Below are 15,532 nucleotides of genomic sequence, written 5' to 3' on the forward strand. Positions count from 1 at the left end.
GACTACAGAAAGACTATGGCGACAAGGAAGAACAAAACACACACCCAGAATAAGACAACAATGTCAAAGCTCCTACATCCAATGCCTCTAAGAAAAATATGAATTGGTCCCATGCCGTGGAAGAGCTCAAAAAGGATTTTGGAAATCAAGTAAAAGAAGTAAAAGAAAAATTGGGAAGAGAAATAAGAGAGATACATGAAAATCATGAGAAAAAAAAAAGTCAACAGCTTGATAAAGAAGATACAAAAAACCCCTGAAGAAAATGACACCTTTAAAAACCCGCTAAGCCAAATGGTAAAAGAGGTCCAAAAAGCCAAGGAGGAGAAGAATGCCTTAAAAAGCAAAATTGGACAAATGGAAAAGGAGGTCCATAAGCTCACTGAAGGAAATCATTCCCTAAAAATTAGAATGGAGCAAATGGAAGCTAATGACTTTATGAGAAATCAAGAAAAAAATAAGATACACAGAAAGAATGAAAAAAAAAATAGAAGACAATGTGAAATATCTCATTAGAAAAACAACTGACCTGGAAAACAGATGCAGGAGAGATAATTTTAAAATTACTGGCCTATCTGAAAGTCATGATCAAAAAAAAGAGCCTACACACCATCTGTCAAGAAATTATCAAGGAAAACTGCTGTGATACTCTAGAACCAGAGGGTAACATAGAAATTTAAAGAATCCATCGATCATGTCTTGAAAGACATCCCAAAATGAAAACTCCCATGAATATTAGAGCCAAATTCCAAGAGTTCCCAGGTTAAGGAGAAAATACTGCAAGCTGCCAGAAAGAAACAATTCAAGTATCATGGAGCCACAGTCAGGATAACACACGATTTAGCAGCTTCTACATTAAAGGATCAGAGGGCTTGGAATACGATATTCTGGAGGGCAATGGAGTTAGGATTACAACCAAGAATCACCTACCAAACAAAACTAAGTATAATCATTCAGGGGAAAAACTAGACACTCAATGAGATAGAGGACTTTCAAGCATTCTTGATGAAAAGACCAGAGCTGAATAGAAAATCTGACTTTCAAATACAAGACTCAAGAGAAGCATAAAAATGTAAAAAGCAAAGGGAAATCATAAGTGATTTAATAAGGTTAAACTGTATACATTCCTGGGGGAAGATGAAATTTGTAAGTCATAAGACCTTTCTCATTATTAGGGTAGTTAGGAAGAGTATATATAAACATAGGGGACAAGTGCGAGTTGAATATGAAGGGATGATGTCTAAAAAATAAAATTAAGAGGTGAGAGAGGAACGTACTGGGAGAAAGAAAAAGGGAGAGGCAGAATGTGGTAAATTATCTCATATGATGGAGGTAAGAAAAAGCTTTTACAGTGGAGGGGAAGAAGAAGAGGGAGGAAGAGTGAGTGAACCTTACTCTCATCAGAACTGGCTCAAAGATGAATAACACATACTCAATTAAGTATAGAAATCTATCAACAGGAAAGTAAGAGAGGGAGGGGATATAAGAGAAGGGGGGAGGGTGACAGAAAGGAGGGCATATTGGGGGAGAGAGTGGTCAGAAGCAAAACACTTTTGAGGAGGGAAAGGGTGAAAGGAGAGAAAGAACAGAATAAAGGGGGGGATAGGATGGAGGGAAATACAGTTAGCAATAGTAAGTGTGAAAAAAATTTTGTATCAGGTTTCTCTGATAAAGGCCTCATTTCTCAAACATATAAAGAACTGGGTCAAATTTATAAAAATAAGAGTCATTCTCCAACTGATGAATGATGAAAAGATATGATTAGTTTTCAGATGAAGTAATCAAAGCTATCTATCCATATTAAAAAATGCTCTAACTTACTATTGATTAGAGAAATGCAAATTAAAATAATTTTGAGGCAATACCTCATACCTATTAGATTGGTTAATAGGACAGAAAAGGTAAATGACAAATGCTGGAGGGGATGTGGGAAAAATGAAACATTAATGCACTGTTAGTGGAGTTGCGAACTGATTCAACCATTCTATGGAGCAATCTGGACTATGCCCAAAGGGCTATAGTACCATGCAAACCCTTTGACCTAGTAATACCACTTACAGCTCTGTATTCCAAAACAGATAAAAAAAAACAAAAAAGAAAAGGATCTACATATACAAAAATATTTATAGCAACTCATTTCTGACGGCAAAGAATTAGAAATTGAGGGGATGCCCATCAATTGTGGAATGGCTGAACAAGTTGTGATATGTGATTATGATGAGATACTATTGTACTTCAAGAAATGAAGAGCAGGATGCTCTCAGAAAAAGCTGGAAAGACTTGCATGGGCTGATGCAAAGTGAAATGTACTGTGTACAAAGTAACAACAATAGTGTAAGATGATCAGGGGTGAAGGACTTGGCTATTCTCAGCAATACAATGAAATAAGACAACTCTGAAGGACTTATGATGAAAAATGCTATCCATCACCAGAGAAAGAACTGATGGTATCTGAATACAGATTGAAGCATACTTTTTTTACTTTCTTTTTCTTGAGTTTTTTTTTGGTTTATGTTTTCTTTCACAACATGACTATTATGGATACGTTTTGCATGACTACACATGTACAGCCTATATTGAACTACTTGCCTTCTCAATGAGGAGGTGGGGGTGGGGAGGGAGGGAGGAAGGGAGAGAATTTGGAACTAAAATTTTAAAACCGAGTATTAAAAATTGTTTTTACATGTAACTAGAGAAAATAAAAATTAAAAATAAAATAAAAAGAGCAGATTGCAGAGAGTTTAGAAGAAAGTAGAAGGATAGGAAGTGGTGGCACCTACTACAGATGAATTTCTTAAAGATTCTTAAATCTAAGAAGGGGAAAAAGGTATAAGATGATATTTAGCAGATGATGTTAACTTTAAAAAACAAATAAAAGAACTGGCAGAAGATAAGGATTTAGGAAGCAGGGAAGGGGATTGTGAATAGGGAATGATGGATAATTGAGAAGTGGGAATGATAGTGAGGAACAATCTTCCAGAGAAGTATGGGGTTGGTTGGTCTTGGTTAGGAAAAAGCCAACAGTTTTATCTGAGACCAGAATGAAGAAATACATAGATGGGAGGGGGGAGTGTTGTAGTATGTCTTGAGTGCTGTAACATGACTACCTCAACTTTTTTAGTGACATACAAAAAGGAGTCCTCAGCTGAGAGAGCTGAAGAAAGGATGGGGCCATGAGAGAATTTAGAAAGGAGAGGAAGTTTGCAGCAGTTATTAGAGAGAGATAATTAATTGATTAGGGAGGAAGAGAAATGTCTTATTGCATTGAGGATCCACTTCAGAATAAAAAACATAAATCAGTAATGGCCACAATTAACATAGATTTACGCGGGGCAGCTAGGTGGTACAGTGGCTAGAGTACCGGCCTTGGATTCAGGAGGACCTGAGTTCAAATCCAGCCTAAGACACATGACACTTACTAATTGTGTGATCCTGGGCAAGTCACTTAACCCCATTGCCTAGTCAAATACAAAAAAAACCCCAAAAAACAAAAACATAGCTTTATGATCTTTAGCTATGCTCAGCAGCACATATATGGAAGCAAAGTAGGAGGAAGGTTGAGAATTACAGGGTTGGAGTTTAGCACAGTATGACTGGTAACAGGACAAAAGAAACGAGATTTGAATGTAGAATAGAGTGCAAAGCTGAACTGATTAATTAAGGAATCAAGATAGGGAAGGGAGGACCGTGGGACCAGCAGAGGGGTGATGGTCTGGGAAAGAACCAAGAGATGAAGGGATGAAAGGTCACAGTGAGGTCAAAAAACAGGGTTAGCAGTCCTAATGTATAAAAAAAGGTGGCATGATAAAGGATTATGATCAGATAAAGACATATTGGAATTCGTTTCAGGGCAAGGACAAGAGCAAGGGTATCACCATTTCTTTACGTAGTTAAAGTGGAATGGAGGAGTAGGCCATGGTAAGTGAGTAAATTGAGGAACTGAGAAGTTTGGGAATTTGTAGAAGTTATCAATAGGTATGTTGAAGTAGTATGAACCTACGAGTTGGGGAAACAGACAAAATATGGAAAAGCACGCCAAAGACTTCTATAACAATTTTTTTTCTCCCATCAATTATGGGAAAGCTAACATATTTGGAAATGGCAATAATGAAAACAAAGATAGAAGCACAGGTGGACTAAATCAATTCTATTCAGATCAAAGGAGGTCTGTGCTGCAGGGCACTGAGAAACTGTTTTAAGGTACCTGAAAGTGGAAAGGACACCAAGGGTTTGGAAAAAAATCTTACTTGCATACTTTCTCATATCTACAAAAAAGCAACAGGTAGACTTGCAGAAACAACATTTCACAGATCACAGATGTGACATTTTTAGTCACAATGCTGATTGAAATGCATGTTTGCAATGTGCTTACTCTTCTTGACTATTAAAAAAATTGATACAGTAGAGAAAAATGTTATCTTAAAGGTACTCCTAAAAAACAAGATGTCTCCTATGCAAATGTCAAAATCAAATAAGATTCTTTGAAAGTCTGACACCATCAAGGAAGCTATCGAGCTCTGCGTTCAAATGGAATAGTTACTTCTGAAAGCATGTATTTACAGAAGATGTTCTGACTGGATTAAACCCTATAAAACTGCAGTCTCCTAAATGACATTCATGAACATTCAAAAGCCTCTGGAGGAGCAAAATGGAGGAAGAATGTCTGCCTAGACTATGATTAGAGCAGGATGGACAATCCACAGAGCTGGCCTATCATTTTCTAAGTTGTAGGTAATACTCTAGGCATTGAACAGGGGTTAGCACTAAATAGGAGGTAGGCTAGAAAATCTTTCGGAAATTATGATGCTTTTATTGACTACATACTTCTTCCAGAATCAAAGGCACATTTAAAAATAACAACAATAGTCTTCAAGTGTTGTTGTATATAGTAGTAAATCAAAGACTACAAGCTTTGGATGAACTAGTTACAAGTCAACTAAAGGGACGCATGATTAGCATTCTGTCAATTAATTAATGCACAGGACATGTGTCATAAAGGATGTCATCAGAGAGGTGCATGAGAAGAAAAATCAAATTATGAGTCAACCAAAAAACACTGACTAAGTATCTACTATATGACTGGGGATATAAAGGTAAAACAACAACCAAAAATTCCTACTCTCATAGAGTTTATATTCTACTGGGAGAAATAAAACATACAAGTAAAGGTTATATATATATACATATACACACACACACACATACACACACATTCATATAAAACAAAATATACACGATATGCAGATAATAGAAGATATGTATTATATGATGTGTATGGAATAAATTAAAAATAAACACAAAGAGGCTTTTAAATATCACTATGGAGAAAGTACACTGCAAGTGGAGAAAGGGAAATGAGGAAAGGCTAAATGTAGAAAGTGAAGCTTGAATTGCATTGTGAAGTAAAAAAGGGATTTTAAGAAGAAGAGATGAGAAAGGTGTGCATTAGAAGTATAGGGCACAGGCAGTATAAAATGGGAGAAGGATGCATAAGGAACAGAGCAAAGGTCAATTTGGTTGGACTCTAATGTGTGGGAAGAGAAGTACACATGAGTCTGGAAAGACAGATTGGGGCTAAGCTATCAAAGGTTTAAAAAGCCAAACAGAGGAGTTTACATTTTATCCTCAAGACAAAAGAAAGCTTCTGGAATTTACTGAGTATGGGAAAAACATTGTCAGATCTGTATTTTTGGGAGCTGTGTGGATGACAAATTTGAGTAGAAAGAGACTTGAGGCATGGAGACCAATCAAGTGCAATTCCAATAGTGTGGGCAAGGAGTGACTGAAGGTATGGATGTTAGAGATATTATGGAGACAGAAATATCAAGATTTAACAACTGTCTGAATATGCGGGGTGAAGGAGAGTGAGGAATAAAGGATGATACTGAGGATGGTTTACTGGAAGAATGGTGGTGTCTTTTTAAAAGACAGAGAATTTTGGACGAGGGGTAGATTTGAGAGCAAGGGAAGTTAACAAATTCTGCTTTTGACATGATGAGTTCAAATTGTCCAATAAACAGGTGATGCAGGAACGAAGTTCAGGAAAAAGGTTGTACTTAAAACAATGACAGTTGATGAAATCATTAAGTGAGCAGATATGGAAAGAGCAGAGGGTTCAGAACAGAGACTTGGAATACAGCCAAAATAAGTGGATATGATACAGATGATGAGTCAAGAAATGAGGTAAGAAAGGTAGGAGAACCAGAAGGAAGCAGTACCATGAAAACCTCCTAGAGAGAAGAGAGCATCCAGGAGAAGACGGCATTCATCATTAGGAAATGAAAGAAAAAAATAGGTAAGAGGCCTAAGAAAAGACCCTCAGATTCTGAATTAAGAGATTGCTGGTAGCTTTGGTGAGAGCAGTTACAGCTGACAGAAAAATCAGAAGTCAGACTGCAAAGGGTTGAGGAGTGAGAAGAAATAAATTAAGAAACTAGAATAGAAAAATTTTGCTAGAAATTCGGCTGAAAAAAGAAGGAGGAGAAATATAGGAAGACAGCCTGAGGGGATGGTAGGGTCTAGCGAAGGCTTTTTAAGGATGAAGCAGACATGGGCATGTTTGAAGGCTTTAGGAAAGGAATGATCAGTAGACAGGGACAGAAGATGGGGGGGAGAGTGTGATTGCAGTGGTTAAAGTGAAAATGGGAAAGGGACAGTGTGTTTAAAGTAGTCAAGTCCCCATATTCCATATTGTAATATGAACAAAAAACTAGCTTTGGATTTTTTTCTTTCAAGAATATAGTTACTTCTGACATTCAATATTTGCTACTAGAAGAAAAGATTCATTTTAAATAAATGAGAGTAATATGAATGCAATGAAATGATGGTTATCATTTTCTCAGAGAAAAAAGGAACCACTGCATATATTTTTAATGATGACACATAATGTCTCCTAAAGATATGTCTGACTTCTTATCTTTTGGTTTCAAGGTTCCAAAGCCAGTTTTTTTTTCTTATTTAAGTGAATTTATGAAATACAGTGATTATCTACTATCTTGGCCTGTAAAGTCCTTGTACTTCCTCTACCATGCATGTTACAGAAATTTCTTCAGGCTGTAAGTTTACTCTGTCGCTGGACTTTTCATACTAAAGTTTCCTCCACCCCTAAACTTCTCCCTTTGATTGACTGGTTTCTCCTAGACCTTCCATCTGAAGAAGGACACCCAGGTTAGCATTCATTGCTTTCCAGGCTGCACTCTCCAGACCTTTTCTATGACGCCCCTGTAGGAATGGTCTCTTTCCTCCTTTCCTTGCTCTTCTTTCCTACTTTTTAGCTTTCTTTTATGTGCTGTGTTACCCTATGAGAATGTAAGCTCCTCAAGGGCAAGGAATGTCTTTCTGCTTCTATTTGTGTTCCCAGAGCTTAAAACTTAATAAATGCTTTCTGATTTGCTGTTTGCTTAAACGTGTCAAGTAAAAACACAGAGAGATTTCCAAACCACTTGATAATATTAAACAAATTTTCATTTATACAATGTACTCTCTTTTTGATGTTGGCATAAACATATTCAGAAGAAAGAGAACAGATGCATGGGGTTAAGGAGATTATCAAGAACAGAACTGAATTAACCAATTGTGTGGTCAGGGTAGGTGTCAATTCCCCAAGGGACAATGAAATATTTTTCTTCTTCCTATCTCACTATGAATTAGGATGGGAAAAAAAGTCTATGAAATGATGTTAAATCCAAAATAATTTGAGATGTTCTTTATCTGAAAGTTCTAGTAAGTCACAAAGACAAAAGAGATTAACAAAACTAATTAGAAACGTTTGTGAAAATAGCATCAAGTAACAACCCAAAATAACCATGTGGGGATAAGGGGCAGAAATGAATGAGACCTATAAAATTAAATTTTTAGTTAGAGTTTTTGATGATGATAATAATAGCAAAAAATGTAATGAGGCAAAAATATCAAGCTATAATACCATCAATCAAAAAGTTAAAATGGTTATATTCAAAAATATTTTTATCTTTAAAAAAGAAAAGGGGGAAAGATTCTACTCCATATTTGACTTATCCATGAACCCAGAGATCTTAGGACACCTTTTTTGTTGGACTTGAAGCTAAAATTTGAATCAGTCATACTGAAAGAAGCTAGGAGCTTAGGATGGGTAAGTGCAAACTGGAGGAAAATAAAGATAGAAATTTTCAAAGGGAAGTTACTTTATTCACTTTTAATTTTTTACTTTCACTTACTTATAATTTATGTTTATTGACATGTCAGTTATTTGGAAATTACTTTCTGTCAAGGGGTGTTAGAGAATGAGGATGTGCTCGTGAATGTGAAACCATAAAGGTATGGCCAATGCGGTGAATGTTCCAATTAATTATGCCAAATGAAACTGTGATAGGTCTAAAAATTTTATGGAATAATTTACAAAACTAGAGTTATTACCTACCTTGACTGGCTAAATTTGAGAGTTCTTGTCTATAAACAATAAAATTTTCCACATCTTTTTCATACACCCAGGAAGTAACATTCTCTGTGAGCTCCTAAAGAAAAAACATAAAAGTATACAATTAATTTGAGAGTAAATATATTTTTCCATGTAACATATAAAGAAATCCTATAACTGTCCTGTTATTTTCTTTAACAAATTTGTGGAAAATATGAGGTGTTACTTTTTAACTTATTCAGCATAAGATATATTCTGTGCAAAAAATGTAGGCTAAAGATCACAACTTCACACAAAGAATCAGTTTAGCATAATGGAAAGAAAATTAGATTTGCAGTGAGATTACCTAGATTTTAATCCCAGTTCTCCCATTTAATACCTTCCATGTTATCTTGAATAAATCATTGAACCTTTCTGGGTCTCATGGTCTCTGTCTATAAAGTGACAGCACCTCATTAGATCTAAGGCCCATTCCAGATCTAGGACCTATTCCCCTGAACTACTTTTTACTTCTCCTGTGACTCCGATCAATACACACCCTTTCAGACCCAGACTTTGACCAAATAGCTTTTTTTCCCTTCCTTTTTGATGATATGGCTACTTATCTTTTTTTTTTTTGGCTTAGGCAGTTGGGGTTAAGTGACTTGCCCGGGGTCACACAGCTAGTAAGTGTCAAGTGTTTGGTCTGAGGCCGGTTTTGAACTCAGGTCCTCCTGACTTCAGGGCCAGTGATCTATCCACTGCACCACCTAGCTGCCCCCATATGGCTACTAACCTTATAGTAGGTCAAGAGAATGCTGCAGTTAGAGCATATAATATTTTATTAAAGAAGTTGATAAGATCCATTATAGTACTCTTATGGAAATGATGGAGAAATGTAGGCTGGACAATTAGGTAGATTTGGAGCTGGCTAAATGGCAAGAGAAAAAAAAAGTCAATAACGATTTCATGAAAAGTAATAGTATCTCTTATGGATTGTCCCAGATAATCTGTGCTTGCTTATTAACTGATTAACACTGACTAACATTTTTATCAATGACCAATGATCTGGATAAAGGAAAAGTCAATACAAATGCAACTGGAAAACACTCTACAGAAACAATGACAAACTTAAATAATTGGGGATATTTTAATTGTCTAATTGGGCTGTGCTAAAATAATAAAAACGACTGTTAATTTAGAGATTCAATGCCATATCAATGTACTAAAGGTTACTTAATAGAACTAGGAAAAAAAAACAGGACAAATGTCATTTGTAGGAAGAAGCAGAAAGGAACATCAAGAGAAACGATAAAGTGTTAAGGAAAGGAACCTGGATGTACATATCTCCACCTACTAAAAAGCAATTAAAGAAAAACCAAACAGATTTTTAAAAGATTTGAAAATCTTTAAAACTAGAAAACGTAACGAGTAGAATAGATAAGTTACACAAGACTGATGAGTAATTGATCATAGTTAGCTAGTAGTTGATAAAACCAAGCATTTCAACTACTGGGGCTAAGCACAAAAATGCTGGGAAAAAGGGAAAGCAGCCTGGCAGAAATTAGGTTTGGGTCAACACCTTGCATATTCAGCTGTAAATCAATATATGATCTAAAGATAAAAAGTCATATTATAAACAAATTAGAATTGAAGAGGAGATACTATTTAGAACTATGCATAAGAGGCAAATTCTTGACAGTCTATAAAGGATAGAGAGGCTAATAATGGATTACATAAAGCCATAAAGCTTTTCCACATAAAAAAATTGGTGCAATTAGAATTTAAAGGGAAAGAGTAAACAGGAAAAATCTTTGCAGCAAATTTCTCCAATAAAGATCTGATAGATACAAGATATACAGTGAATTGATAAAAATATATATAAGACCAAGAACCATTCTCTACTATTGGAATGGTCAAAGATATGAACAGCAAGTTCTCAAAAGAAGAAACACAAACTATCAGCAACCATAGGAAAAAATAATCCTCTAAATGAGAAGTGTCAAACACACCTTGGCAACACTCAGGACTGTGTCCTAAACCATATTAAATAGGAAATATTTCACAAAATGAAAATATAACAGGGCATAGAAGATGCTACTATCTGGTTTTCTAAGTGAATATGCAAGTAGATATCCTTAGGTACGTTTAGTGGCCCCATTTCTGTCTGAGCTTCACACCACTACTGTCAGTCAACAATCTACATAATAAGAGAAATTTAAAATAAAATGTACTGAACTAAAATTAATTATAAAACTAAATTAAAAATACTCTGAAGTTGAACCGCACACTTTTCAGACTCGCAAGGTGATGACAAAAAAGGAAAATGGCAACTGTTGGAGAGGCTATAAGAGGGCAGGAATATTGATGTACTATTAGTAGAGATGCGAATCAACCATTATGGAAAGCATTTTGGAATTATACTCCCAAAGTCACTAAATTGTGCATCCTTTGTGCTCCCCTGCTAGTATTATTAGGCATATATCCCCAAGAGGTCAAAGAGAAAGGTCCCACGTGCAAAAAATATTTATAGTAACAATTTTTGTTATGGCATTCTGCTGTAAAAGGAGTGAGTGCTCATCAGTTAGGGAATAAGCGAACAAATTATGGTACATGAATGTAATGAAATATTGTTGAGCAAAAAAAAAAAAAGAAAGAAAAGAAAAATGATAAATGTGTTGACTAGAGAGAAACCCAGGAAAACTTTTATGATATGATCCTGAGTGAGCAGAAACAAATAAAAAAAAAATCATGGAATGACTACAGAAATGTAAAGGAAAACAATTTGAAAACACATAAAAACTCTAGAGTACACAAAGACCAGCCATGCCTGTAGAAGACTAATGAAGCATGTTTCCCATCTATCTCTTGGCCAAGGCAATGGAATACAGATGCACTGTGTGGGAACTTGTTTTGCTTGGCTATACATTACTTGTCATAAAGGAGTGCTTCTAAGGGGAAAGGAGTCTGAAGGAGTTGGTAGGTAGCAATAATGCTTAAAAAAAAAAAGAAAGAAAAAGAAAATGTAGAAGTGTGGATAAAACATTTTAAAATACAAGAAAAAAGCAGAAGGAAATTCTGAAGGGGAATAGAGTAAAGCAGAGCAGGGCAGTTTGGTTACTATAGTGTTAAATACATTGGTTAAAAAAAGTATACAATAGAGGTTTCACAGTTTCCTATACAATGCTGTTTTGCTGTTCTTTGTATAGTGAACTGTTCATGTTTGTTGATAATTACAGAGTTCAAAATAAAAAAGAAAATTTATAAAAAAAGAAATATATATTATATATATTGCTTTAACTTGTTCACGACACAAACTATTGAACACATTAGATGACAAAGTCAAGATTTTAAAAAATCTTGACAGGTAAGAACACTGGGCCAAATGGAAGAATAAATTTAATAGAAATAAAATTTAAGTCTTATAGTTGGACTAACTAAAAAGATTAACTTCAGAAGTTGATGGGTCAAGCATGGTTTAAAAGTAATTCATTTTTGAAAAAGTTCTAAGGATTTTAGTGGATTGTAAACTCAATATGAATTAAAAGTGGAAAAAAGCAGCAAAGAAAAGTAATCTGAATTTTGGCTGTATTAAGAAACATATAATGTTTTAAAGGACCAGGAAGGTTTATAGTTCTGGTATATTCTACATTAGTCTGAGCACATTTGAAGTACTATGTTCAGTTTTCAACGCCACATCTTAGGAAGGTCAGTGATAAATAGGAGAGAATCCAAGAGGGTAAACAGAATGGCAAGAGATGAGTTCATATCACATTATGAAAAATGGAAATCTGTCTTGGAAGATAGGAGATTCCTCTTCAATTGAGGTTTTAAAGCAATGGACAACACTTGTCAGGTAAATTATAGAAAGGGATATTTGTTCGGGTATGAGTTCACCTAAATGGCTATGACAGATCTGGAAGTCCTTTCTAATTCTGAGATTCAGTGATCTTTCAAAATTGTAAATCATGATTTTGATAATAAACCACATGAAAATAATCTGTACCAAGTCACAAAACAGAGTATACTTTAAGCTTGATATCTATTTTTTGTGCAGTTTTATAAAAAAATTCTAAATGAAAATTTGAAATTATCAGTTTCTGATATGCTACAAAAGGGCATTCTTAACATTTTCAATTTTAAAAGTATTTGTCATTCAAAACTAGCTAATTTTATGAAGTAGTTGGATTAAATTTTAATTGCCCACAAAGGCAAAATTCATGAAGTACTAGTATAACCACTAATTATTCTATCAGAAAAATAATCAAATTGTCATTGAACCAATCACATACTGTACTTACTTAATAACTATTTCATCTATTCCAATCTAATAAGACTTGCATGCATTCTAACTATAGGATGATCTACATGACTTCATGAACCCCCTCCTCATTTTATGATTCAAGTGGATTTGATGATTTAAGGGATGATTTTCTATCTCTGATTCACAGTAACTTAGGAAAGGTCTTAAAAAAACATGTCAACAAACTAGCAAGAAAACTGATTTATGGCAAATGGGCTTGTAATATATTGAATTGCAAAAATGACAATAATAACAACAACACATTTATTTATGCTTTAGTGTTTACAAGGAGCTTTTCTGAAAGATGCCCTGGAAATTGGTAAGATATTATCATTACAATTTTACAAAAAGGAGAAATGAAAGCTTAGAAAATTAAAATCATATAGCTATTAAGTATTTGCGTTGAGATTTGGACTTTTAGAACTCTTCCCAGCAAACCATACTTCCCTGCTGATTTTAGGAAAACTACATACTCAAAATTTTCATTGCCTTCAAAAGAGGCAACCAGTAACACAAGATGTAAAAGGACAAAACAACCAAATAAACCCCGATTACCTTGCATTTCTATGGTTAAAAAAGATTAACTTGAAACTTCAAATATATTTAAACCAATATTGCCTCTAAATTTTAAATCTTTTACATTTTACTTGGAAAGGACAATGCACCCGTTCTCAAACATATAAGCTGTGCAGGCCTGATTTTTATCTCATATAAAGTCAATTTTTTTAAAAAAAGAAAAAAAATGGCTAGAATTATTTTCCTTTAATTTAGCAGGCACAATTATAACAAACCAAAAGTAACTCGAAGTAGGTTGTCAACATTTTAGATTTAAAAATTCTTATAAGCAGGCAAAACTTTATGTTCCAATCAAAAACAATATATTCTTGTCTTTACAAACTAAAAGGTTTCTCTTGCAAAATTTCTGGCTAGAAAGAAGAAAAAAAAAAGTTCAGAGAAACATACTCCCTTACATGTAAGAGACTTTGGAGGCTGGCTAGCATAATTGCCCCATTTTACAAAGAAGGAAACTGAAGTCAAGACAAATCAAATGATTTCTCCAATGTTACAGAGCTAATGCCCGGAGGAGCAAAGTTGTACATCTGTTACACTTTCTACAACATGCAGCAGCAGGGATGCATTCTTAACACTGTCACTCACATAAAGTAAAAGGGCAAAGGGGTTTGTGAGGCAGGAATGGTAGTAGTAAAAAGTGCACCAGTTTTCTTTAAGAAAAAAATCCAAATCGACAAACTTGCTCCTTAAGTATAAGAAACTAACTCCTATCAGACAAACTGTTTAGATAATTTTCTAACATGTTAAGCACCTTACCAACTTATATTTAGCAAATACTATTTCAAGATGATGTACAAGTTTTGATATTAAATTATTTTAAAATGACATTCAAAATAATTTGCAATAATTTGTCAATAGCTAATCACTATTTTATGTACATCTTCCAAAGATGAGAATGCCAAACAAAAGAAAGGGAAACAAAAAATCTCCCCTCCCCCCAAACAAAACAAAACAAACCCATTCAGGAAAAAACCCGCAACATAAAATGTTAAAAATTGTAACCTGGGGCTAAAATTACAAAGATACTAGAAATGTTCTCTTTTCCAATTTTAAACAAACTTTTTAATCCACAGAGGGATGGAAAGAATGGATAATATAATTTAGAACTCAAGAAGGTCTACTCTTCGGAAAAGACCTTGATCGTGCAGACATTTTGGACATCATCACAAGAACAGTTTTTGCTATGTCACATTTTGGAACTATAGCCAAAGACAAGGTTTTAAAAAGTGTCAGTGAAGAAATAGTTCTGGTTTATAGAGTGCCAATTAAGAGATTTATGTGACATATCATCACTTTTCTTGAATGGGTGGTGCTAATGTGATTCTAAAACTATTCTTGCCTAAAGTAGGCTAAAATAAAATTATACAGACATGTGTAAAATACTGTATATATACACACACATTTACTGTTTCATCCTTTCGATGAGGCCACCAGGCACAACTACAAGGAAAGTGCTATCACAGCACAAATTCACCACAGGATCTTCTCCCCATATATTCCTCGGAGGGAACAAGTACAGCTGGCAATGGGGCCTCTTCTTCAACTTTTCCCTCACATTCCCTCACTATCCTAATGATCAATAGCATTCAGGGAAATAAAAAAAAAATTGCTCTTGTTCATGGAAGGTATTTGGAATTTTTTGATGAAAGATTCTGAAATACCTCTTCTAGCTATATGAATAAAGAAAAAAAGTTCATGATTCCATTCATATTTTTATTTTAGGAGGAAAAAAAAGTTTAAAAGCCCTCTTTCTGAAAGCAGTGACTGATGTATTCAAGATGTTTTGGGTTACTGTCTTTGACAATACTAATTATACCTAAAACAATTACAAGCTACCACATAAAGACCAAGGCAGAGGTGTAACCAGAATTAAAAAAGTATCAGATTTTTCTGAAACATGACAAATGCATTGTTAAGTACATTTTTATACTTTTCCTGAAAAAAGTATGAATTTTATTCCTTGCATATAAAATATATGACTCCATTCTAATTTTGACTGCAAATGTTTAGAAAAGTGCTAGTCTGATTACTATCAGAAAGCTAAAGACTTTTGTAATCTCCATAGGTGAATATTTTCATGCTATTGTTATATGCACATTTTAATAAAATTGAGCTATACTTACAGCTTTTCTTTTTAAAATTTAAAAAAAATTTTTTTGAACTTAAACACCAAAAGAGGATTTGCTATTCAAAGAATGGGAGAGCAGGGAATTCTATAGATTTTGAATCTCCATTTCATGCTGCTTACTTTTAAAAGTATATAATACATTCTACACATTATTTTC

General features: G+C 34.4%; 1 long non-coding RNA gene across 1 annotated transcript in view; it reads right to left on the minus strand.

The window, feature by feature from the left end:
• Positions 1–15,532, minus strand: part of LOC114023195 — a 244,761-nt gene that overhangs the window by 12,918 nt on the left and 216,311 nt on the right. Inside the window, exon 3 of the long non-coding RNA XR_003566758.1 lies at positions 8,396–8,489. This is a non-coding gene — a long non-coding RNA (uncharacterized LOC114023195). The remainder of the gene's footprint in view (positions 1–8,395; positions 8,490–15,532) is intronic.

Source organism: Vombatus ursinus, unplaced genomic scaffold (assembly GCF_900497805.2).
Source record: "Vombatus ursinus unplaced genomic scaffold, bare-nosed wombat genome assembly UNPS02014816.1, whole genome shotgun sequence".
Lineage (NCBI taxonomy): Eukaryota > Metazoa > Chordata > Mammalia > Diprotodontia > Vombatidae > Vombatus > Vombatus ursinus.